Source organism: Ostrinia nubilalis, chromosome 2, assembly GCF_963855985.1.
Source record: "Ostrinia nubilalis chromosome 2, ilOstNubi1.1, whole genome shotgun sequence".
Lineage (NCBI taxonomy): Eukaryota > Metazoa > Arthropoda > Insecta > Lepidoptera > Crambidae > Ostrinia > Ostrinia nubilalis.
In genome coordinates this window covers 18344021-18371905 of record NC_087089.1, presented here as the reverse complement: position 1 = coordinate 18371905, position 27885 = coordinate 18344021, and the positions used below count along the sequence as shown (strand labels likewise).

General features: G+C 35.5%; 2 long non-coding RNA genes across 4 annotated transcripts in view; both read left to right on the top strand.

Annotated features, from left to right (window-relative positions):
* The first annotated feature begins 8126 nt into the window (after window positions 1-8126).
* LOC135087171 (uncharacterized) lies at window positions 8127-9366 on the top strand. Its single transcript, XR_010260693.1, has 2 exons — window positions 8127-8526; window positions 8735-9366. It is a non-coding gene; the product is annotated as an uncharacterized LOC135087171 (long non-coding RNA).
* A 1926-nt stretch (window positions 9367-11292) lies between these two features.
* The window catches only part of LOC135085493 (uncharacterized), a 37674-nt gene continuing 21081 nt past the window's right edge, over window positions 11293-27885 (top strand). The window contains exons 1-3 of one of the 3 annotated variants that reach the window (XR_010260132.1): window positions 11293-11545; window positions 12456-12646; window positions 24974-25016. This is a non-coding gene — a long non-coding RNA (uncharacterized LOC135085493). The remainder of the gene's footprint in view (window positions 11546-12455; window positions 12647-24973; window positions 25017-27885) is intronic. The other 2 variants (XR_010260134.1, XR_010260133.1) reach the window with 2 other exon arrangements.

Genomic DNA, 27885 nt, shown 5'->3' with positions numbered 1-27885 from the left:
TTTTAAATATCTTAGGCATGTCTCCGATAGACAACTTTTGATACAAATCTATAAAACCTTGGTGCAGTCTGTCATCTCCTATTGTCTACCCATCTGGGGTGGAACTCATAAAACCAAACTGATCCAACTTGAACGCGCCCAAAGATGCATTTTGAAAGTTTCATTACTAGTAAAACCTACTTACAGTACCGTAAAAATCTATGAAGACTGTAACGTGCTAACCATAAGGCAGCTATACATATTTCTATGTGTCTTAAAAACTCACAAAAACACAACTCCTGATCCTATTATTAATGCAAAACGTAATCCATACAATGTTATTCCAAATTTAAACATCCACACAAATTTGTCACGGAACCAATTTCAGTCTAGATCGATAACCCTATATAACCGGATAAATAGAATACTGCATATCTACAACATGTCCTGTAATGAAGCTAAGAAAAAAATTTACGACTGGTTGAAACAGATGGACTATATGGAAACTGAAAAACTATTGATTTGTGAATTATGATCTTAATTAAAAGCAGTGCGTTAATTTCTTATGTTTTTCATAGAGATTTTTATAAAATTTTGTTTACAACATATTGCTGAGCTTCGTGGAATTGTTAAACGTAAAATTATTAGTTACCTACTCATGTTAGAAATTTTAAACATTGTGAAGAGCAGCTTTATCCTAGGACAAGTTTTTAAAAACTTAAATGGATAAGGCTAATTTGTAATGACAATGTAACATGTGTTTCATAATAAAATATTTGTATTTGTATTTGTATTTTTAATACAAATATGTATTACTTATACTACCTATATGTAGGTATACAGTACCTATCAGTTTTTAATGGCATAATGATAATATTCCCGCTAATTCTCGTTCCCGTGGGAATTCCTAAGTATACTATAACCTACCCAGGAGTATGAAGAATAATTGTACCAAGTTTCGTTAAAATCCGTCGAGTAGTTTTTGTTTCTATAAGGAACATACAGACGGACAGACAGACAGACAAAAATTTTACTGATTCTATTTTTGGCATCAGTATCGATCACTTATCACCCCCAGATAGTTATTTTGAAAATATATTTCATGTACAGAATTGACATCTCTACAGATTTATTATAAGTATAGATATTCACAGTAGAAAGCTAGCAAACATAAGCGAACATAAGCTAGCAAAGTCGTTCTCGACTTTGAAGCCGCGTACTAACGCGTTGAAGTCTTAAATACGAGTATGATAAACGTTTGCGAGATAAGAATCTCGTAGCAGCGAGTGAGCTACGATCCTATCGCTTCTCTCAATAATAAATAAACATAGTTATAGTAGTGTTTATTAATACTATGACTTATGCAGCTATTGCAAAATTATAATTTGATGTTTTCCGTTCCATTAAGGCTGAGTTGCACCAACTTTAACCGTAATTATAACAATAACCGATGTTTTTTGTATACGTTGTTGGAACTTAACAGATTTTTGACGTTTGTTAAAGTTAAAGTTAAAGTTAAAGTAAGATCGTGGAACTCAGCCTAAATCGTTTGTTTTAGGGTTACAAAAAGACAAGTTTGGAACTAAATGGCGTAGTGTGTGTAGAATGCCCAAGATTATTTGTTTTATTTTTAATCATGTAATTATTTTTTTACCTAAATCTTAAGCAAACTAAGCAAACTTATTAGTTACTATTAAGTAGCGAAGTACTATTATATTACTAATTTTATGGTAGTATGCAGAAAGTTATTAACACAAATACTTTCACAACCAGCGTATGATTGCTTCACGAAATGAAAATACCTACTCTTCTTAGACATAACAGAATCCATCTCGCGAATATTTCGGCCTCGAGCTAACGGGATCGTATGACACGTTCTGACGGCGTCATCGCGGTTGCACAACTCGGCGTCATCGAGTGGGCCGGGAATGGGGTCAGAAAAATGGGATTTGGGGCAATGGTTATTAGTTAAAACTACCGTGTCATCACGCGAAATATTGATATCATGTTGTACAGTCGACAGCATATTAGAAATGTAGTTTGTACTGCAAATTAGTATCTATTACAACCACATAAGGTAACAGTGTTTAGCATAAGGTGCGATCATCCGTACATGGTGCACAAACTGGAAGAGCTGGTACTTTCTCTTAATGCTGTCATATGCAAAAACTGAATGAATGTCATTTGTTTTGAACGATTACAACTGCAGGGTAAAACTTTTATTTGAAGTATGTAGTTATGTACTGCAATATTTTTTGACATAAGTAAAATTTTTGTATGTTGACCTTTTTAAAAGTGTTTTTATGTTGTCAAATCCCGTTATATGTAGTGAGATATTAGTAAAATCATCAGTAATTGCAGAGTGCAAAGGCAGTTTAACCTCTTTTTGTACCTTAATTCCTAAACGCAAAGCTTTATGACACCTTGTTGGGAACTTTCTTCGTTCTTAAAAACGATTCCTCCATAACTGTTCTATATCAGGTACTTATTATTTATGGTACCCCAAACAGACTAACAAGGCGGAGCGTGAGAGAGACGACCCGAGGGAGACGGATATATGTAAGGATGTCAGTGTGTCGCGTCGTTAGCTAAAACCGAATTCAACGCGGAGAGAGGCGGCGTGCCATGGTGGCGGGCGGCAGCGGGCAGCGGCAATTTAAGATAGATCAAAGAATTAATTTATTTATGCCAAATATGGATTTTACTACTACTTTTTTATAAAATTTGCTACGCTTAAAACCTCATTCGTTTGTTGTAAAAAATTACAGATTTCCCTAACCAAGAAAAAGCCTTTCATAACACTTTTGTTTTTTTTTTTCATTAAAATGCTGTGAGAACAATTTTTAAAATATTCAATGATGACTTTATTGATACCATTTTATCAATCATCTTCAGTCTGTGTTGAGTTTGTTATAAGAAATCATCTAAATATTCTTTGATGATTGATAAATTAACGGCATTTCATGATCAATCAATTTCCACCTACGTATGGGCCTATAAATAACATAAACCTAGATACTGTACAAAAATAGCTACAAGTAATAAGTCGTATTATTACCCTAAAACAACAGACGAAAACTAGACTCTCTACTAACACCACACCTCTAACCGCTGTTATAGACGAGCGATTCGCGATCCATCCATCTTAGTAATGATGGCTACCACAATGCATTGATGTATGGCCATACAGCATTCCCATACAACGGTACAGTAATTATCGAGATATACCAGCCGATAATTCGCATTGTCATATTGCTATTTTAATTTGATTTGATGATTGCTTTTTGTACGAGATTGTTAGAGGTAAACGAGTCGTTTTTACTGCCTTTGTGCGACTTGAAAAAGTAATGTGTAATCTTAGATTGTGCGATAAATTTACTATTTCTTTTTGTGGAGTTAGACTTAGGATTATTTCTTAAATTATTGTCAATAGTAAGAAATGCCTTCTAATTGAATATTAAACACGACAATTATCTGCAGTTTTTTATTAATAAAAAATAAATATTATGTCACTGCGAAAATGTATGCTTTTTGGCAAATAAATATTCATTTTTATGATTTATTTATTTGTAATTAGTTTTTGTCCGTAATTTCAGCTGTTAAAAAGTAGATTTGTAGTTCTGATGTAAAAATCGATCCAGTAGTTTTTTACTTTCTATAAAATACACTTTAACATTATACTTATCAGACAGGCCCCATGACAGTCTATTTATATTACGTGTAAAATAACCTTTTAAATAGTGAGTTTTTTATTTAACGAACTAGTTCACCGAGTTACAAGTTTGAAAAACACAATTAAATTGTTAAGTAACTACCCATTTATCTTCTTTTCCGAGTAAAAATAGTTCTGATACTCATTACTTAAGTTTTGTGCAATTATTAATGATAGTTCATTAATTTACATCTTCAGTTTTCGTAGTCCTTAGTCGGTAAGTATCAATTACGATTAATGAATGTTTTAACTACATAAAATAATCTGCAGTAAAAAAGTTTCGCAATTAATTATTTGTCATTTTACTCATGAATAGTCCTAGAAAACATACTGGTATATTTTTTTTATTAAAGTTACTATTATTTCATGAATTGAATTGAATCAATTATATTTTACTACTTCACATTACTGTAACCGGTGAGGCAACTTTTCTAGATGTTACACTTGAATGGAAAAACACCGGTCAAGTGCGAGATACATTAACTTACATTCCACAATATTATGATATTTACTTGTGGAATGAAGACAATAAACAATATAATAAAAACGCTAAAACTACAAGGAATTAACACTGAAAATGTGTATCTAGCATTGACACATGAAAACGAATAATCACATGTCTCATTCTCACCATTGCAACTCCCTGTAAAGCCAGGGTTAGCGTCTAACTAAAGAAAACCAACCGGATAATGTCCCGTAGCTGATAGAAAAAATAGCGATACATTAATTGTTAATAAGACATGCATCAATTTAATTTTAACTACATTCACACTAGGGCATGCAAACCGGTTAACCGGATAACCGAAAAACCGGATAACCGACACAATTTGAAACTCGGTTTTTGTCAGTTATAAATCCGGGTTTTTCGGTTATTTCGGTTTTTCTTCTACGATTTTAGATAATTTAATAACTCATACAAGAACATGCTTCTTTAGTCATATCAATAAAAACTATTATTGTGATGCAATGTGAATGAGTAGAGTATAGTCTATCTATGGCTATGGTATTGAACTAAAGTACCATGTATCTTCTAGCTAAAGCTATAAGCGCGCGCGCAAAATGGAACGCGCTTTGTATTTGACCATTGCCGCCATTTTGCTTTGCTAGTCTCTGTCAGTGTCTACTTACATATTATTTAATTAAGCATAACTATGACCAACGACTTAGATTATGCCGATGACCTCTGTTTCCTGAGCCACACGCATCACGATATGCAATCCAAACTTGATGACCTACATCGAGAAGCGGGTATCACAGGGCTCAAAATTAACTGCCGGAAGACCCAAGAGATGCGATCTGGTGTGAGAAATTGCACGCCATTACGGATTGGTGCAGAGGATGTGGCACGAGTCCACAATTTCACCTACCTCGGGAGCGTCGTGTCAGAAACTGGAGGTACCGAAGAGGACATCACTTCGCGCATTGCCAAGGCCAGAGCTACCTTCGCACAACTTCGCCCCATATGGCAGTCACGGAAATTGACCCGAAGGGTCAAGATCAAAATATTCGGGTCCAACGTTAAATCCGTTCTGCTCTATGGGTGTGAAACGTGGAAGGTCACCATGGTTATCTCGCACCAGCTGCAGGTCTTCATCAACCGCTGCCTTCGCCGAATTCTCGGCATATACTGGCCCGAGAAAATCTCAAACGTCGAGCTATTGGAACGCTGCCACGAAATTCCGATCGACCAGCAGATCAAGCGCCGCAAGTGGAACTGGATTGGCCACACTCTCCGAAGGGACCCCGATCACATCCCTAAGCAGGCTCTGGATTGGAATCCCCAAGGAAAACGCAAACGTGGTCGACCCAGGCAAACTTGGCGGCGCACTGTAGCGGACGAGGCGAAGAAGATCGACAAGACCTGGAGCGAGTTCAAGCGAGAAGCTCAAGACCGAACGAGATGGAGGACTGTTGTGGACGCCCTCTGCCCCATCTAGGGGACATAGGACCATAAGTCATGACCAAAGGTTCTTCTTCTTTTTTGATGATGTTGGCAATACACGTCGAGGTCGACTTGATTTGTGCCATTTTCAAGTATATAAGTGATACGAGTTACAAAATGAGATCAAGTAATGATATAATGAAGGATGATAGATGATACCCTTTCCCACCCTTTGAGTCTCAGTAAAGTTGTGGTGCTTTACTGAGACCTCCTATGGACAACTTGAGAGAACCAGAAGAATCACTATGCACGTTTTGCTTCACTTGCCCACACCCATGGACGTTCACGAACACTCAATGGTTAATAATCCACTATTATTACACATTACCGCCAAGAAGTCCTGACCAAAGGTTTTGCTTTGCTAATGAGCGAAGTATCCTATTGTTGATCTCTTTATATTTGATTTTTAATTAAACTATTCAATTGATCTCACAATATTATGTTCAGAACATGTAACTTCATCTTGTCAAACTAGAATATAAAAGAAATAAAATGATTTTTATTATAATTTGCAGCATTTTTATTTACTTACAAACAGTAGACCCGAAAAACCCGAAAAAACCGGTTTAGTTCGGTTTTAGAAAATAAAAACCGAAAAAACCGGTTTTTCCAAACCGCTCGGTTTTTGCATGCCCTATTCACACCCGTATTCACAAACGATGTTTACTTTAATGAAGCAGCAAATCGAACGCACAGCGTTAAATAGTGTTCTGTGATTGGATTGGTTCGTGTGTAATCCTGTGCATCCACGTGCACTGTGAGACCTCATAGTAATGTTTGTGAATACGGGCGTCAATGTTTATCCGTCAGTCTCCAAACAGAAAATGTCGCTAGAAACAAAATAATAAATAAATACGTGACTGTCAAGTTATCCGGCTAAGTCCTAAATTTGGGAACATGTCACGAGATCAATCGGGTCGCAGGCACAGTTACAGAAACAATGGTGTTTGCACAATTCGCGTCTTCCTAATTAAGCAGACAATTATCATAACACGATTCCGTCTGCTAGTATTCAGCGTTGCTCTCTTTTGCGTGCTTATTTTCGTGCCAAGGAGTTTATTTATTTGCAAATAAATACTTGATTTATATTATTTTCTGAATGTAGGTGAAAAAGGAAGGCAATAACATATTTGTTTTTCTTAACTTACACATATTATTTTGATAATGTTATGAATTTGTGAATTTTTTTTTCACGTGTCGTTTACTTACTAACATACTAAAGCTGAGTTGCATCAACTTAATTTAACTTTGACAAACGTCAAAAATCTTTTAAACTCATACAAAAAGCACCAGTTATCGTTATACGAGTACATATTATTATGTAGTTACGGTCAAAGTTAGGTGTTGCACTCAGCCTAAGATGCTAAAATGTAATAAAATACCTTTATATTTATTAAAAACTTTTAAATAAACGTATTTTAAATATATTTTTTCGACACTTCATAGAACTGTTAGCTTACCTATTAGCAGTTTGCTTAAGATCTTGTTAGCATTAATTTGTGTAACGGTGATAAAATGAGCTATTGCTGACAAACTGTATTTTTTCCACTTATAATTTACTATTTACGCATTCATTATTTACTTTGCTGTATTTTAATGCTGTGCCAGTATTTAATTAACAAGGTCGGTTATTAATTCCTTTTTTAGCAAAAACTTAAGATGATACAGTGGAGAAGATTATGTGCTGTCAGAAAACTAAAATTAATTATCTTATGATTTAAATCTTCATATAAATTAAGAAGATATAAAAAACACATGAATGGAACCTATGGAGTGGTCCAATAAATATTTCATTATTTTAATTCTACTTGCTTGTAAACGTGTTTATTTATTTCATATCAGACTTTCATGTAGCGGTTTCAGTAAGAATGAACTTGCTAGCAAGTTATTACAATAATTAGGGCGACCGCAAACCGACGCTATATTTGAATACCGTCCGTCGAATTGGACCTAAAAACCTTAAACCGGTACTTCAATGTTAGTCATTCACATCCTTCATGGCAGCTGCATAACTCCTAAACTCAATGAATCTAACTGCCTTCAATGACCTTAACATTATCGGCTATAACCTAAACGAGGACCACAGTAGGGACTGTAAAGAAAATCATTGGTTGACCTACTTACCGTGAACAGGCAAATACCGAACGGTGGGAGTGCAAGGTGAAATGGTGCTTAAGTGAAAGAGGTAGGTGTTAGTTTGCGTGAAAGTCGTTTGTAGGTCTGTAGGCCTGCCGCGCTCTATGTGGGCGAGGCGCGCCTCTGTGTGCGTGCACGCAGACCGGAGATAGCAGCCGGCAGGGGCGACCAACTCGAGGAGAAATGCGCCGCATTCAATTTTATGTTTACTTGGACGATTTAAGTGTGTTGTTTAAAAGTTTGTTAATTTTTAATACATAAATATTACGGATACAAACGAGGAAAAAAATATTTACTTTTACGACCAATTTAAGAATCTACTAAAAAGAAACAAGAACTCCAAAATAATTCATATAATGAGGAAGATGTAAATCAAAATTTATTCCCCTTTTTCAGCCCTAACAAAAACTTTAAGCTAAAATAAGACTAACTGTGAAAAAATTTTGTTGATATCACGAAAATTGAATATTTTATAAGCAAATCAATATGGGAACGCGCGAAAACTGATAGCACCCCTGGAATACGGGCGATGACGTCACACCGCTCGTTGGGCAACGACGGACGGGCGGCGCGGGTGCTAGCTGCGCTCTGTAAACTTATTTTCGTTCATTTCGATACATTTTTTATTTATATTAACCGTATCTGATGCCAACCAAATAATCTTCCGAAAGTAGATTTACTTATGGTTGCGGATACTTTCAGAAAACATGCAAAGTACCTATATTATTGCAGAAATCCAAGTGCTAAAACTTGCAAGGTAAGTGAACCTATTATTATGGATGCAATAAATAATTGAGTATTTAGTATTTACGCTTTTTGTAGTATTTGAGGTAGATTATAAAAGTTCTATCTAGTTTAAAAGTAAAAGTACTAGTGCTGTCAGTCAGATTGCTGTGGGTTATCGATAAAAAATAATACCCATCAATAATTTAGCAACGTTATGTCTTAATATTTTATTTTTACAGAGTTGGACGATCACGTCCAGTCGTGTTATAGACTAACTATCCAACTATCGAATTATGGACATAATGTAATACTCGTAGGGTAAGTTCATTTGAAAAGACTATATCCGCAGTGTACAGTAAAAACAAGAGTTACTACACCTGAACACAAAGTTAGAGCTACGGCATATCATTGTACATTTGTTTGTGCTGAAGATAACGAATAAATTGGAAAATCTGGAATGCGGAGTTTGTGCAGCAAGCAATGAAGAATGCAAACATACAATGGCATTAATTGGTTTTAAGGTTATATGTATAGACGTAGTGAAGATCCCGCTTGTACCGAAGTAGCGTGCTATTGGAGGAAACCAAAACTGTTGTGCAAGTTGGATCTCAGCTAAAATTTATTAAAGTCAAAGATATGAACTATACAAGGCAGTATCAAAAATATATGTGTCAGTAGTACTACCACCATAACCATCTGACACAAAGATCAGTCCATCGGGCTTGATGATTTTTTTTGTTCACTTTAAAAAGTTATTAGTATACACTTTGTAACTTTCTATGGAATCAGTGTACGATCATGAATCGGAAGTAAGGTACAGTCTGTTTTGTCACAGTTAAAACTGGTTTCTAACTCTATCGAGGGTCGTCAACGTTTTTCCTGATTTTTATAGTTTGAGTCTGTTACGTCTTTCTTTTTCTGTTCTACTTGAATCTTCGTATCTCTCGTCTTTATTTCTATTGCAGATAACTCTATTCGGCGTACTACGCTACGTGCCCTAGCTGCCCATTGCCATTTCAGCTTGCTAATCCGTCGGGCTATTAATCGTTTGTCTAAGGTAGACAATACTTGTCAACAATCGCGAGAATCAAGCTCCGAAACGAAACTGAGTAGGGCGCAGTTCGACATAAGCTTCATTTTGTTCGTATTCATCCGAATGCCTACCTGTTCCGATATATTCGATTAAGGACTTTGAGCATTGTGCCGAGGTCTTCCAGCAACTCTGCCATGAGTGCCATGACCACAATATCGTCAGCAACGGTAGCGATAATTAATATGGCACCGCTGGAGAGACTGCAGCACTGCCCAAGTTTCGATCGAATCGAAGGCCTTCTTCTCATATTCCACGAACGTCAAGCATAGTGGCAAGTTATACTCCTTCCTTAGTTTTCTGTATAACCTGCCGCAGCTCTGCCCCAGGCAGAAAGGTTCTGGAGTGGAGGCCACGTACCGGAAAACACAGCGTAGGACGTCCACCCACAAGGTGGACCGACGACCTGATAAAGATAGCAGGGAGGCGCTGGATGCAGGCCTCTACCAACTGTGCGATATTATGTGGAAGTTATTGAAGGAGGTTCTATGTTCAGCAGTGGACGTCCTGTGGCTGAGATGACGATGATGATGACGATAACTCTATTCTAGAGTATTATTATCTCTTTGACTTCTACAGGCGGATTGTCACAAGAATGAAAAGTATGTGTTAATACATTTTGTTCGTATAGATTTTTATCGATAACTCAAAGAAGCGACAACATTATTTTACCACCATAAAACATAACATAATAACAAGGGCTAAAGTAGGTAGAGAGTTTTTAGTATTGTCTTATTGTCTTTAAAGTTTCAAAGGATTCAATTTACTTTTTAAGTAACCCATCTGCGTGCGTGCCTCGTGTTTTGTTTCTCTATTTTTTTTCTACTGTTTCAAATAAAATGTCACTAAAATACTTTATAAAAAATTTGTAATGAAAAATATACAATGGTAGGTGTTTTGTCTTTAGGTAGGTACTCGCATTAAAATGATCTTTGCAATAATATCGACTGGTTTTTGTAGATAACGCTTTCTCCCTTTTCGTTAACTTACACCATTTATGTATTTATCAGCTTTTCTTAGCTTTAAAAGTAATTTTCTGGGGCACTAACCATTGTATTAGTATAAAAGGGTTACTATACAATATCTGCATGGTATTTTTTACTCCATAATTCTATAAAACTCGAAATGACTGTACGAGTCTATGAGCGCGCGAAGGAGCAATGCCATCCCGGCGGAGGTAACGGGCGGTGTGACGTCACGCGCTAAATGGTCAAGTGCGAGTTGATTTTTAAAACATCCAACTTTGAATGCCCATAGAAAATTCAGTTTTTGAGATATCGAAAAAATTCTTTCACTAATATTTTTTATATTTTATGTTTCATCTTTTTACATTATAAAATAATTACACTCATCTTCCTCATTGTTTTTTGACCCAATTTGCAATACTCTGAAAAAGCAACTTTATTCACAAGTTAAAATGTTGTAAAATAATGCAAAAATATGTAGCACCTAGTTAAGGAAATAATTTTATGACCACGATCATCAATATTAATGTTATAAATCGTAATTAAACTAAACAAAATCGCAAGGCTACGAATAAACGCAACTCGTATTTCCACAGAGCGCGCAGCTCGGCGCATGTAGGCTACGGTGACGTCACGCGCGCGCCCGCTGCGGCCCGCGCTGCGCCCGCCCTGCCGCACAGTGGTGGTAGAAAATTTTTGGTGGGAAGTAAGTGGGGTGCGCAAGCGGCGCAGTCAGTCGACGAACCGCGCGGCAACCGCCCGCCTCGGGAGTGCAGTGTGTGACCGCCCTAACATTACATACATCGGACTGTTGAGATCACAGTGACGCTCGAAAATTCAGTGTACGTTCCAAATTCAAAAATCAAAACACAACGTTGTTCCATTTCAAAATCAAAGAAATACGGAGCACACGCGGTGTTTTTGGGAAATGTTTGTAATTGGCATTTATAAGTGACGTGACAGTGTTTTGTGGACGCAGTGGAAGCACTACGGAAGCCAGTTTTTTTATTTTTTTCTATTTTTATATTTTCTCAATAGTCTTTCTACCCTCTTTGTAAATATTCGAACGAATATTTTTTAAGATACTTTATTTATGCCAATCACATCTTTTCCTTTTTCTTTTCTTAATTTTTACTAATAACCAATACTTTATTTACTAACTGCATGTTCTCTGAGTAGAATCTCTAAATAAACAATGCCGAGTACCGGTATCTAGAATTACCGATATGTTTATTGTAAACTTAATCGGAAAACTGGGTCTTCCCGTGTATATCAGTATGCGCGCGAGTCAGTTTTTGGCTGATAACTAGAAGGTCGTCCAACTGGTTTTTTTACAGTTTTAACGGCGCCCACTTACCGCGACGACACGAATTAATGGCTATTTCTTTGTTTTACACGTTTCTTGAAATTTCATTATCTCATAAGGACTAATTCATTGAATTCCAATAATTAAAGACGATATTAATAACAATTTAGAACGTTATTTGTATGTTTTTAACTAATAAAAAAGCTTATCATTAACATTATAACTACTTATCAGCTAAATATTTATGCGACTTTTTATCAAAGTATATCTAAGTTGGACCATAATATAATATAATATTATGGTCCAACTATAATAATAATAATAGTAAAGTCATGAATAAAATATTGCAAAAATTATAAAGATGTCATATTGAATTAATTAATTCGCTAGTGATAGGTTTATAGCAAACCATAATTAGTAAATGCAATACATTTTACAAAAACTAATTTACCACTTGCCAATTGCAATTAATAATGACACCTAATTACGCGCAATTCATGATTACCGGCGTCCAAAGTTACCTCTAGAGGTGAGTAGACTAACAGAATTAGTTGCCCTTCTATCGCCTGCGTGCTCAGAGTACTTCTTCTTGTTTCTAGTCCCGATCCCGTCTCTCTTGCTATCCGACCCCGGCTCTCTTTGTGCGCTGTTGAAGGCATCCCAGTGTTTGACAGTTGCCGAAATAGTTCTCCAGTTTGACAATCGGACGGTTGCAAGTGGACCATTATAATAATGTTTCGGATTTGACAATACACGAACACCGCTCTATTTCTTGCTACAGAATTGCTCGGTAAGTATTTGTAAAGTTTACGACGGATTTTGCAAGATATTCTTTTCGCAACAATTTTTTTGCAAAAGCCAATTATTGGTTTGATTGTTGCTTGTTTTATTTCATAGTGTTGGCGCATATATATTTTATTTACACTTTTTATGGTCTAAATTATGTTACATTTAGATTTTAACATATTATAATTACATTGTGTGAAACTTAATTTTATTTGGTTTTGTAATCATAATAAAATTAGGCTTTTTAGTATTGTATAAATGTCACAACGTGACCTGTCTTTATCTCAAACTGATTGAGATAAAGATCAAGATACAAACTGCCTGATAACTACAAGTTCAGTTTATTAATGATTACATTACCTTTAATTGTATTGCATGCTGTACAATATCAACATGAAATCTTAATTTGAACTTGAATAATTGCCTTAAATATCTTGTCTAACATAACTTAGTTTGTCAAGTATACCTAATCGGTGCCCACGTGCTCGGTCCCAGATCGTGTTGTAAATAAAATAGACCTTAGAACGCAATCTATGCCGGCACCTTAACCTGAAACCTAGCGCACAATTTACAACCTACATCCAAAGGATCTACCATTCTACATTGCAAAACTATTCCCATTTGACTTTATCTCTCTCACTCAGCCTGCGACGCTGATTTATATGAAAGAGACAGATATCACTGTTGTATCTAAATCAGTTGCCGGAGTAGACCCTGAGCACTCTCGTCAATGGTTCCGCACTCCACCCACCGTTGCCCAACGCGATCCAGCCTTATGAATCATTCTGTCTTTGTGAACATGCTTATCGTAACGGATTAGAGGTCAAAGTCGAACGACAAATAAGTTTAAAACCTATGCATCATCAACCTTTGTGATGTATTGGTTAAAATACTGTTATTTGGTGGAAGGTTGCAGATTAGTGACACATGACACCGTAAAGTGCCCAATATTCTATTCAAATGTTTTCCTTGGCGATAATTACCCGATAATAAACGTATCTACCTTTTATAACGATCTTTACTTCAAAATACTAAGCTTGGAATCTTCAAACAGCTTTAACTAGTGTTGTAATTTATTAACTTACATGCATAGGATCGTTTTGTATGTATCGATGTCTACAATCAAACATAATTAAACACCTACTTTATTGATAAACACTAAGATATCAAAAATATACTTCGCGCTTTAAAATAATCGTGTCGCATTATACAATGGCTATCTGATATGCAATCAGATAGCGGGCTTCTGTGAAACATACAGATGTTGCTTTAAACTATAATGGCGGAACATAATGAAACTATTATACACAAATGAGCGTGACCTATAAACCTAGACCGATAAAGGCGGACAAAGACAGCTCGAGTCCATTACAATATCCCTGACAAGCACCACAAGCACCCCGCTCGAGTGGCCGGTACTGATTATCCGGCCCGGTAATGAGGTCAACAGCATTAAGGCTTGCAATACGAATTTATACTACTATTGTCATGCTGGATATTTTAATTTAGATTATCTGCAAGCTTTGCTAATTAAATACAACTTAAGAAAACATCACAGCTCTTACCGTACAAAAATAAAGAGTTTAAATATATTGAAATTGTCAGTTAACACCTTAATTAAAATAAAAGCGTGAAGGATGAAAATAAAATGGAAACATCTTCATTGGATGCAAAGTGAAACTTAAATTACCGCCGTGTTATGCACCTTTAGCTATGTACCTATTTCACGCAAAGTTTTTCAAAAGCATTGTTTTCTTGCTTCTAATTACGTTAAGTTACATATTTATTTCAACATCGCCATCATTTCATTCCCTAGCATATTAATTTGTTATGATTTCCAGCTGAACGATGCCTTTAATCCAATTCTTCTTTATTTAGTTGTCAACTATCTATCATATTACATAACTTCGATTATATTTTTACTTTTCGCATGAACATGACACGTGACACATTAAGTAATTTATCAAGAGCGCCGTGCATAACTAAGAATAATAAAAACTTGTTAACTTTAAAAATCTGGATTTTTAAACAAATATTTTTTTATCTGAAGTACTAAATATGAATTCCATTTATTCTTTTAATTTTCTTAGTTCTATTGAACAGGCATGCATATTACAACTCCAAAGCATGTACTCTCAATATTATTGAAAACGCATCTATGCACTCGATTCTATTTTCAGTCCCTAGTCATACACTGCTAAACTGAATGAACATAGGCTTCAGTTGAACGTTAACCGACAAACTAGAATATTGTTTAGAAATTTCCACAGTAACTCCACAGACTCAGGCGTTTTGTAGATAGAAGCATTCTGAAATTATCTTAATTTTCATTGATTTATTATTTATGGGAAATTTCTGCAAAAAGACTCAGTACCTACCTATAACTTAAAACTACCACGGGTTCGCTAACAGTGTTTGAGATTGAATAAGTAACACCATCCTTAATCTCGATTTACAATGAAAGTAGGTAGGTAAGTATATCGTGTGAAATTACTTTGCAAATTGAGAAAAAGCTCGCTTTACTTACTTTAATCGTAAAATGTACCGTTCACCAAAGATTGGACAAAACAATTCACAAAAAGCATCTAGTACACAAGTTAATGTAACCTAAATGAAACGATCGCCATTACCGTAACTAACAACCAAAGAGAATAGCGAATCAAAAATAAAATGAAAGTAGCGTCAGATCTAGAACGGCAAAGGTCTAAGTGACACATATACGAGGGAGGGGGGAGGGGGGGGCGCGCAACTTTCACTGCGGAGATGCGCGCGGCAATGACCATGCCAGCCAATGTCAAGTGCATAGCGGAGATTTCTCTATTTTCAACCGACTTCAAAAAAGGAGGAGGTTCTCAATTCGACCCGTATGTTTTTTTTTTCTATGTTTGTTACGCGATAACTCCGCCAATTATGAACCGATTTGAACAAATCTTTTTTCGGCGTATAGGTAATACCTCAAGGGTGGTCCTATTTAAATTTAATAATAGAAAAAACAACCCCCAAGGGTGGAAAATTGGGGATGAACTTTTTTATACGCAATAATATCTCCGCCGATTATAAATCAATTTGAACGATTATTTTTTTGTTGAATAGGTATTATCAAAAGGGTGGTTTCATGCGAATTTGAAGAAAATATTTCACCCCCAAGGGTGGAAAATTGGGGGTGAACTTTTTTATACGCAATATTTTCAATTTTTAGTTTTTTTTTGTGTTCACGCATTTGAAGTCGGTTTTATTTTTTTTAAAAGTTAATTATAGATTTGCGATTCATGAATTTTTGATCGCGTACCCTTATTGATAAACATTGGTCAGTAGTTATAAAACTACACAGTGTTTTGTTTTCTTTTGTTCAATATTAATTTATCATAGGTAAAGGAGAGTTTTCCTTTATGACATGAAACTTTGATCAAGTATCCGTACTAATAATCGTTCTTCGGTAGTTTTATAATCATTCGTTTTGTTTTCTTTGTCCAATTTTATATCATTAGAATAGAAAGAGAAAATAAATGCATTATTCTGCTTAGCAGCGCTTATTAGTCAGAGTAGATTTATTACATGTTTTATCAGAATATCAATAATATTCAATAACGTGACGTCCATTCACTAAGTATATTCTAGAAAAAATCAAGCGTGTGTGTTACTGAGCGGTAGGGGAATATTCAATATCCTATTCATATTTATTATAAAAATAGGTAACAATCTAGAACCCTCCAATACAAATTAATTAATAATTATAATTAATATCTTTATTATTACATAAGTACATCCACGACAACAAATAGCCGACATTGATTGAAGTTAAAGTATTATAAAGATATCAAATGGCACTAGTCTAAAAATAATAACGTTTGTGAAATCAACATGCATGACATTTTTAGCGATTATTTTGAACATCTTATTCATATTTCCGGAACTATTATATTATTATTTTGGGTCATGCAAACCAACCTCGGTGTTTCCCAGTCAGCAAGGACGCTGCTGCCGATGCTAAGTTACCACACCCGGCTGAATCACGGCTCATAGCTAAGCAGTCGTTTATGTAATGGCCGGTGACTCCGCTAATGCTAATTAGTGAATAACACCATTTTTTGAGTCAAGGAAAAAGTATCGAAATATGTTTAAAGATGAAGCTAACAAAAAATGAGTTAACACAATCGAAGGGAGCAATCGATGTTAACATTTGCTAATATGTATAGACATCATTTTTTGTGCTAAGTTCATGCATCCATAACGGCTTGTATTCATTTTGATATTTTAAATTTATAACCATGAGTGATAATTACAGTTTTGTTCTCAGCATTTTTTTTTGTGAAAGAAAAAACTAAATTAGCAAAGATGTCCTCACATATCAATGTAGACTACCTTTTAAAAAAAAACGGATACGGTCTGATATCGTTATCAAAACGAAACCTATGATAAGTCGATATCAACCGCATCCTTATCTTTCGCACTCGCAAACCCGGCCAGCGTCGCTCGCCAAAACAAACGTCCACATACAACGCGCGCGCACGCACCGCGAATGGCAACGAGCCGCGGACATTGGCCGCTGGAGAAAGCGGATCGTCAGCTGATCGCAGTCGCTGCCGGCGGCTTGCGAAATGGAAGGTCGTGTAGATCCACGATCGAAACATCTAGCCAAACAAGCAATATATTTCTAGCTAATAATACTGAAATACTGAAACAATTTCAGACGGATATACGCCTCTGATCCACATCACTGCACAGAAAAATACTCTTTTGTTTTTCGTTTCTTAGCAATGTTGTTTAATAACGCAGTTAAATTCCACTAAACGAATTGAATAATAGTTGTATTATAAATCAACCATTACCGTTGCTTTCTGTGTGTACAAATATTTCCGACATTGCGCAAAACATAAACCAACAACTGTTAATATTGCACAAAATTGTATAAATAAATAATAATTAAACAATAGGGAAAAAGAAAGTGCTGTTCATTTCTTTATTTTATTTTAACGATTGACATCAGGAAAATTAATATTCGTAGCTCAACAAATTCGCAAACATGCAAAAAGGAAAACTGGCTTCCACATAATATACGAGTCATAGTCTCACGTCACGGGGCTCCGTCTCGCGGCGTGCGTAAGAGAAAGCCGCCGATCTGTCACCGCCCCTCCCCCTCCCACCGGTCTAGACCTAATTCCAGCCTAGAGAGTGCCTTTGACTTGACCTATATTTTCTAATCGGACATGATTGGTTGATTTTAAATGAGGGTTATAGTTTCAGTATGTATATTTTGCATTAAATCATGCATAGTATCCATGTTGTCAAGGAAAATGCGAGTTACAATAGCCAATGATCAAGATTGCAAATTGTTATAATTTTCCTTTTTACGCTAGTAAAATTATTTTAATAATGAAACATGCTTAAAGTTATTATATTATGTGAAGAGAAATAATGATAAACGCTTCAGATGTCGTTGATGTCTTTTATATGGAGGCCGCTCTCCAAAAATTTTCGACTCATGTTTTTACAAAAATGCTTCCTCAAATCGAACAAAAGTGTTTCGTTACATAATAAACACAAAAATTCGGGTTCCGAACAACAAAAACTAATAACACCTTACGAAGACAGTATTGAAATCGAATAACACATGTGGGTGAACAATGGACACATGTTGCCGAATAAGCTCTCCAGAGCTTTCCCATCGCAAGACTTTCCCCCGATAAAGGAGCTTCGACAGATGCGCCTTGAACCCTTCAATCAGTCAATATTTGAATTTGGAACGCGAAAAGAAAAAAACGACATGTGCACTTTGTGTGGGAGCGTACCTGCAATGAGGTTTTTTTGTGGATTTTTTGGAAGGGTTTGTAGGTTAGTGGTGCTTTGATTGTGGCAAAGGGTTAGAGCAGTCAAAAGGCACAAAAAATATCAAGTTAATTGATGTCGTATTCAATACTTTCTTGCATATTAAAAATGTTATTGTTTTCACTTAGTAATCTCTAAATGTTACTGTAAATATTATATCATAGATATACAGTTACATTATTATTATTACTGACGGGATTGCTACCATGTACCTAAATTTTGAGTTTACATAGCAATCCCGTCAGTAATATGAAAGTTTAAAACAATATACAGTTACATTGTTACCACATAACTAAACCATTTTATTTCTGAATTTCATTCATTTTTATTATAACGTTTAAATAATGTCTGAAAAAATATTTTCTAATTCCATTTATAAAATATTCTTAAAAATAAATAATCTATCTGTGATTGACATTAAACCAACATTGATAGATTCGTAGGTACGAGTATAATCTCAATAACAATATCTTAACTAGTTGTGACACTCGTGTCTACTTGTAGCCTGTCGCAGCACGAGTGCAATTACTCTGGCAACTAACAACAATGTTACGAGTACAATTGCAACACGCGACAATCGAGACCAATCAGCCATTGACATGAGCATTAGGGTATTAGGAAATTTAATACAAATACTATAGAAAAAAGAAATGCGCAAGCCTCACATTCACTGAAAAAAAGTTTGGGTACTGTTTACACAACAAAAGTGACCACCGAACTAAGTGTTAACTATAACCAAACTAAGTCTAGCTCACTACAGAATTATTTGTTTAATTTACACAACATTTTGTTCCTCATAACCAAAGTGTTCGGTGGTCATTTTTGTTGTGTAAGCAGTAACCAAACATTTTTTTAAGTGTTCTAAGAGAAATTGAGCAGTTTATCATAAAGTTTTTGCAAAAAAAATTAACGCCCGTAGTTACCCAGTTTCCTTGTTTCTTTTCATTAATCGGCAATTATAACAAAAACTGTCAACATGTAAAACTAAGGCCGGGTTGCACCATCTTACTTTAACTTTGACAAACATCAAAAATCTGTCAAACTCCATACAAAAAACACCGGTTATCGTCATAGTTACGGTCAAAGTTAGGTGGTGCAACTCAGCCAAGTCTATACTAGCTACTGCCTCACTGTTAGTTATTGACTTAACCCTTTAATCACATCCTCCAAATAACCGTTTACAAATCCTCAAAACTCCCACACTTTTTATGCACAAGAAAAAATTGAGCCCTACATCTCTAAGGATGAGAGGCGTCGAATTACATCATGGTTCTTACTTCCGGCGTTTATTAAAACGATATCCGGTCCTTTACCAACTAGCCTGAATAAACACCTGATTGTGTGGTATTGTTAAACATAATGATAGGGTAAATATCTAAGGATATAACGGGTTATGGTATTACTTAATAATAAACTTTTGAAAAAAATGTAATGAGACAAAGAAGCATTCTAACTTTAATTTTTTCAAATGAAGTAAAAATTTTTTGGTTAAATTTCCACCTGCAGAACACACTTTACGTAATAAATAAAAACAAACTTTGGATAAAGCTTCATGAACTATATAAACTAACAACAGAACAGAACATTCTCAATATTGACCTACATTATTCTCCTGGAGCACTGATAGATAAGCTTAAAAGCTAAGAGACGTTTATAAGAGCTTTTTGAATACTACAAAAAACTTATACAAAAATATCTTCTTTTATCCTCCATATCTAAAACTATTTCTCTCATTTCTGCAATCGAGCAATAAGATATTCTTATCGACCTAACAATCGTGCAACTTTATTTATAAACGAGATCCAACTCCACAAATACCGGGAGGCTGTGGATTAAAGGAACGAGACGTCGATACACGTTAGAGCGAGACGCACGACGTCAACGTCCTGATTTGTCAATAAACTTGACCTACATTTCATTGAGAGGGCCAGGAACCTTTGTAAAGGATAGTGCACACGCTACGCCTTGATTTATCAAAAAGCAGAAGAACAAAATGGAAATACAAACTATTGCAAGTTTGATTAAATAATTTCATAATGAAACCAACGTATAAACAATTTGTCCTGTTTGGGAAATGTATACAAGATCCAAACTAATGTTTCAGATAACGAATTAAAAATAAAAATGTATCCCGAAAACATTTTGTAATTTTTAAACTAAATTCTAAAACTTTGCAAGGCATCTGAAACGCTATTAATACAGTATTTAATATAGTCTTTTTTATTTTGAGTAGTCATATTTAAAAACTGTATTGATTGACAACAAAATAAATTAATAATTTGAAGTATAAATCTTGTTATTTTTAAACGTTGTCGGCAGTGTAGGCGCTGCTTTTTCGAGGTCCTTGTCCGAGCGCGGACGGCTCTGAACTCACACGTATTTATGGCCTTAGGCGCGTTTTAGGCGCAGGTTCTTAAGATTCCTATCATATCGTTTTTAATCATTCTTGTGCATTGTAAAACAAAATTGACATTTAAAATATGTATGCTTGCGTACTATTAAACTGCTAATATGTTTTGAATTTAAAGGGTGGATGGTTTTTGTAACTCTTTAACGCAAAAGAATTGAACGGGTTTTCAAGTTTTTAAGGTTTTTGAACTTAATATAGGTAGGAAGTTATAAAAAGTCAAGAGCTTGCCGTTAGTTTAATTTTCAAGAGGTAATGAACGCACACACTAGAAACATACACCAAAAAGGTTAAATGCCCTAAATAAATAACAAATTGAAATTAACATCACTTTGTTTAACTAAATTTTTTTATTATCCACAACGAGGAAGCTCTTGGCCTGTATCTGTATGTGTAATATAATATGTTATTTGTTTAAACATGCCTAGTTTTAATTACTGTTCTGACGAAATGCCAATACCTATAAAAAATACCACTAAAGCGAGGATAAAATAATGTTTTTTTTTATTACTTGAGTCTCGTCACAATCGTGGCAGATTTTCGTTGAATTAAATCCCAACTAATATTATAAATGCGAAAGTAACTCTGTCTGTCTGTCTGTCTGTTACGCTTTCCCGCTTAAACCTCGCAACCGATTTTGATGAAATTTGGCATACAGATAGTTTGAGTCCCGGGAAAGAACATAGGATAGTTTTTATCCCGGTTTTTGAAACAGGGACGCGCGCGATAAAGTTTTTCTGTGACAGACAAAATTCCACGCGGGCGAAGCCGCGGGCGGAAAGCTAGTACCTCATATGTGAACAACCAACTGGTTGTGCCTCTCCGCTGAAGTCATAAACCAAAACCAAACCGGACCTATGTCGGCGCTTCAGAACCGAACGAGGTTCCGTCCACCATAGCGAACGCATAGCATTGTGCAGTTAGCGCGCTCCGGACACCGCGCAACAAGGACGCGGGGAACTGTGTATGATCACTATAGTGCAGTTTATGCATTCTGTTGTCTATTGATTATTTGTATAAAGAAGCATCATATTCCTAGCGACTGCAGCTTCAGTAGCTTAATTATTTTAATTCATGTCATTTTTAATAAAACTAGGTATGTACAAATTAATAACAAAGTACAATATTGTATTGTTATTTAATTTTTAGTGTTAAGAGTCGCATCTCAAACTAATTTGAAAATTATAAATAACTTGAAAAAAACGAACTGCCTAAGGCGGAAATTGAACTTGAATTGAATTGGGTTCAATTCCCGCCTTAGGCAGTTCGATTTTTTCAAGTTATTTATAATTTTCAAAATATTGTATTGATACAACAATTATTCGCATAAGGCGTTCTATAAATGACAAAGATCTAGGTAAGTCATTTTCAATCACCAATCTCCTATTACGAGTACCTATCTTATCTGTTAATTTCAGTATTTCAGACAGTTTTTACAACGATTGAAAACTTTTGTTCCGTACACAACAATCTAATGAATTATTTAGTCTTGTCAAAGATGAGTTATGAATTTAAATAAAATGATACCGAAGACACAGTCGCCCGGAATAAGATGCTTCTTTGCAATAGCCGTTTGTATATATGTTGCAATACACGTAATTAAATTACCGGTCATGTTATTGTTTGCTTTTTGTAGTAAACAACAAGATCAGTCTGACTAGTGATGCAGATCAAAATCCGTTTATGTAATTGATTGTTTATTTCGAAATTTTCTTCATCGTTAAAAAATCTCAATCAATTACACATGCTCATCTCACGCGCACCGGTCAACAGATTCGGGCGGCACCCGAGTAGGTTGGTAACTGTCAAAACGCATAGCTGCGCGCGCTCAGGCGTGCCCCAGCGGTACCCCACGTGCTACGCGCGGTACTGTTAGCGCGTGACGTCGCGGGGACAACGGTGCGGACGGACGATGGGAACCGACGAATAGCCTTTTAGGTTCGATTATAGGCTTTATTTGATCGCGTGATATAGTTTTTCAGATTGAAAACATACATTACTTGGCTCTAGGAAGGTCATTGAGTAGATAATATTTTTCAGTATCTTTTTCAGGATCAGAAAAATCCAAAACTATAGCCTTTGTAATATTAATTTGTCTTGTATTTACATACAAAGCAAATTTGTGTTTTATCACTCAGGCTGGCACAAACACCACAAAGTATTATGAAAACATGTATTTCAATGGATTAAAAAAAACTACAATTCTTTCATTTAGTGAAATGAGGCTTAGTAATTCAAATCATAATACACAATTCCAATTAAAACAATAACTTTGACAAGCACTTGCGACAGCGAAGCACACTGAGAAAGTTAAGGGCGTATTCCGCCCAAAGCCGCGCAACAAACGCTATTATTCCGCGCTCCATTGCGCGCGCGCGGAGAAAGTACGCGCTAATAAGCGTAATTTATTCACCACATTAAGCAGATTAATCCGCCCGATACTGGTCACATGAAGTATGACGGATGTGAGATACTTAAACAACGAAAAACTTCATAAAGGTGTTCTATGCTAATAAATCATTGTTATCTTTTGAATCGCATCATCGATCTTCTATTGGCTTATAACTTGTACAATTTATAACTAAAGGTAAAAAGATGTAATAAAATATAAAAGTATGCCAAGTATTTATACGTTCCAATAGTCTCCGGTGCCGGAGTGTCTATACTTTAATTATACAGGGTGTTTGGGGCATCGTGTGCCAAAATGATTTGGCGGATAGAATGGGTCATTTCCTATATTTTCCGTCCCCATAACACGTTCCATGCCAGGCGGCTACTTTTATATTAATTTTTAGTAATTTCACCAAAATACCCAAATCGCATCATTTAATTTCAATTTAAAAAAAAACTACTAGGCGTAGCCTCAAAGTAAATATTTTGTGAAGTTTTTACCTGCTTCGAACTTATTGTAAAGTAAAAAAAAAGGTTCAAAATTCAAAATTTTAATATCAGTCCGAGTAGAGTCAATGCACTAATTTAAGGAATTTGTGAAGTTGTTGTTATTATTTAAACAAGATTAGTATACCGTTTGAATGGGGATAGACTAAAGAAGTTTTGATAAAATCCGAAGATCGCTATCTCTTTTAATTTTTTTATTATAGCCATGTAAACTTGATTGTTCAGTCCATTTTTAACTTTTCGGAAAACTTTAAAGCTGAATTAAAAAAAACTTGATGATATTTGCCAGTAAATTTTGATTTGATGCAACCTTACATCAATGCACGTTAAAACAAAATATTTACTTTGAGGCTACGCCTAGTAGTTTTTTTTAAATCGAAATTAAATGATGCGATTTGGGTATTTTGGTGAAATTACTAAAAAAATTCATATAAAAGTAGCCGCCTGGCATGGAACGTGTTATGGGGGCTGAAAATATAGGAAATGACCCATTCTATCCGCCAAATAATTTTGGCACACGATGCGCCAAACACCCTGTATATCAAATATTTATTGTCAAAAACATTGACTCTTTTAAAAATAATATCCGATAGATTTTAAGTTTAACTACTTTGTATCATGACACTTGCTTCAGTCGGTAGTCTTAAAATGTATTTAAAGTAGTTTTATGAGATTGTTTGTTACGCTTACAAGTTTTATTATTACCGCCCACTACCGTGTTAAAACTACCAATTGCCTTTTGTCCGAAATATCGGTCAATATACATGAGCTCGATGGTAACATTAATATTCACCGTAACTATACCAAATCATATTATTAAAGGTATTTTAATGATTGATATGATTTTTTATATTTTAAGAAAGTTTAACAATCTAGCTATAGAACTAATAATGCTAAGATTAAATTCAAATTCAAATAGTTTATTCAGTACATACCTACAGGCCCTTTTTAGGGCACTTATACACGTCCCAAATATAGCTTGCCCTACCACTACTTCGGGACAACATAAATGGGCTGTGTGTGAAGTGGCGGAAGAAACTCAGTCACCTTTGTCGGTCTCTTTTTCAATAAAATACAGTAATTTATAGCTTACATAACATGCAATAAGTGCGAGCAAGGCAGGTAAAATCCACTAGGCAAGTAAAAACTTTGATAATTACAATTATTCTTGTTCTCATGTGTTTTTTTTCTGTTATACAGGTAATACATCAATTTTGGTGGTGGCTATGACGTTGAAGATCATGTAAGTTAAACACAAATTATATTCGTTTATGGGTGGAATGTTCGAATTAATAAAAATGTCTTTGGTGTTCAGTTAAATTATTCAAAAGGACGTAATCCGGCGCTTGCGCACAAGGAATCTAATACAGTTAGACAGCTTTATAAGATGGGATTAAGAGCGCGTGGTTTATTCCCAGCGGATTCCTTGACGATGTATTGTAGCTTTAAGTCGTATTAAACATTTTACAGTTAAGCTCAACATGATAACTTTTATTACGAAATATAAAGATTAAGGCTGGGTTGCACCATCTTATTTTAACTTTGACAAACGTCAAAAATCTGTCAAACTCCATACAAAAAGCACCGGTTATCGTTATATTTACCGTTAAAGTTAGGTGGTGTAACTCAGCCTAAATGATAGTTTGATAAAAATAGTCGTCCTGTTGTGATAATCTACGTATTTAAATTAAAATCAAAGAATTCACTAAAAATATTGCCTTTTAAATAAATTAGCGGCAGTGCGGTACGAGGTACAAATCGAAATGAGTAAACGGTAAATTTTTTACAAGATTCATTTGGTGGTATACATCTATGAAAACTCATCTATGCAAAAAAATTCCGTGATATGCAGAAAAAGCTAATATTGATGTTAGTCATTGATGATGTGGTTGAATCTGTTTTCAATCGAAATCCGATCAATAAAAAAATCTACTAGCATTGGTCCAAACGACCAAACCATCCAAGTATCTGAACCACAAAAATCTTAATACAAAAACTAGCACGTAGGCGCACTTGTGAATCTAGGTTTCGGGGCCACAACTCTACAGGCTCATCTGAGGGGCAAGGTGGGGAGAAATGGCGCACAGGGGGGCAAATGACCGAAGGGGGGTCTCGGAAAGTGAAAAGATAACTGTATACGACTGATTCACAGTTCTTAATTAGTGTTTCGGCATTCGCGAGTCGTGTCCATGTTATTATTGTTTTCGATGGTTGGTGATGGATCGACGCCTTTGACACTTGTTGATGAATTGCCTTTTTTGTGTGGGTTGTGAACTACCGAACTGTTCTTCGGCTTTGATACTTAACCAAGCGTTGTGGTTTGAATAGATACCTAACAATTGCAAAGTATCAAGTTCGATCAAGGCGCCTATTTGCTGAAATTAAATGTTAAGATTAATATCTTCTATACGTAGAGAACGAAGGTGGATCTTTAACAACAACCGTTGGTGAATGATGATCTTAATTGTTTTTTAGACAATCAATCAAAAACTAATTATGACTTCTGTGTCAGACATATTCAAATTGATAAAAAAGCAAAAACAGACATATTTAAATTGATAAAAAAACGCTAGTTTTAGCACTTTGAACTTAAAATGTTTCACAGAAAATCTTAGTAATTCCGTTGAAACAATACATAATTTGTAGTATCTTGCAGTTTTACAAACATTAGTCACGCCAAAGCTCGCGGATTCCGTAGCGGGGATCTGATCCGGGTGAGAGACTTTCTCCGTTGCGTCATCGGATCCGGCCGCAGCAGGATGCTGAATTGGGTCTCGCTCCTGTATTTAGGGTTTTGCTAATTTTATTCGGATTCTGAGAAGAATGCGGCGCATTTTAGATTGACCTCAATACGTAATAAAAAACCGGCCTAGTACTTATATTTTTAAAGGGCTTCCTTACAATGGCATCTATTTTTTGGATCAATATTATGATCCGTAATTTTCCTGTTGGTTTCCATAATTATATTTTTCATAAAATTTTCGAAATACCCACTTGCAAATTGAATTTAATCATTTCTTGTTAATATAATAACCGGCCCAATCAACCCCTAACAACTTAATGAACATTATAAATACGGTCGCTATCTCAATTCCGAGATATCGTCGTTTCCAAAAAGCCCGATTGAGGCCTCGAGTACCGTTACCCTCGGGACAAACCTGTTCAGGACGCGCTCCGGCGCTTATGGAAAAATGTTTTACCATGGACGCTCGGTGCGATATGAAAGAAGCCTTAAACTTAAAATGCACTTTGGAGCGCCGACGTTATGACTTAGCAGTTCAGTTATACTGATCAACGTAGCTTAGTTAGCTGAATGAAAACAATTATAGCCATTAAGATTTGCGGTAATCAGAAAAACTTACCCACTTTCCGCTTGAGTACTGAAATGATTAAAGCTCGAACTCGTTTTTCAGGGTAGTTGAACTATTGTTATCATTTCGCAACAACGCTGCTTTATAAATAGCAGGATATTGTTGATGAGCTAAACATTATTTCACTTAAGAGATTTTTTTAACAAGTGAGAGACTTGAAAGGACCCCAAAAAGCTTCCTCAATGAGGGTTTTCGCGAATGAAAAATCCGCCAGATGGCAATACGTAGACGCGAGGTCCAAATGCTGCATGATTGGTCATTTTTGACATTACATTGACAGATATGTCAAAATCCACCAATCACGCAGCAGTCAGACCCCACATCCACGTCCCGCCATCTAGCGGATCTCTCATTCGCGAAAACCCTCATTGATGCGCGACTTTTGCACGTGCGACTGCGCACGTCGTGACGTTACCTACATTACTAAACGGTATTGCGGTTGTAAGACAAGGACGAAATTAGGTATTACTCACAGATATTTGTCAAATCAAATCAAATCAAATAAGTTTATTTGCAGAACAAAATGTCATGATAATACAGGTATACAGTATGTCTCCTGGCATTAATTTTAAAACTAAATATGTAGTCATTTAAATATAGGAGTTTAAATGTTAGTACGTGATCAGAACTCATTAACGGTAGGTTTTATGGCTCTAATATTTCATTCAGAATACCGTTGTTGTAATAGATGAAATTCGAATTGAATTTAAATATGTACTTAAAGTTGAAAAACTTGAAAAT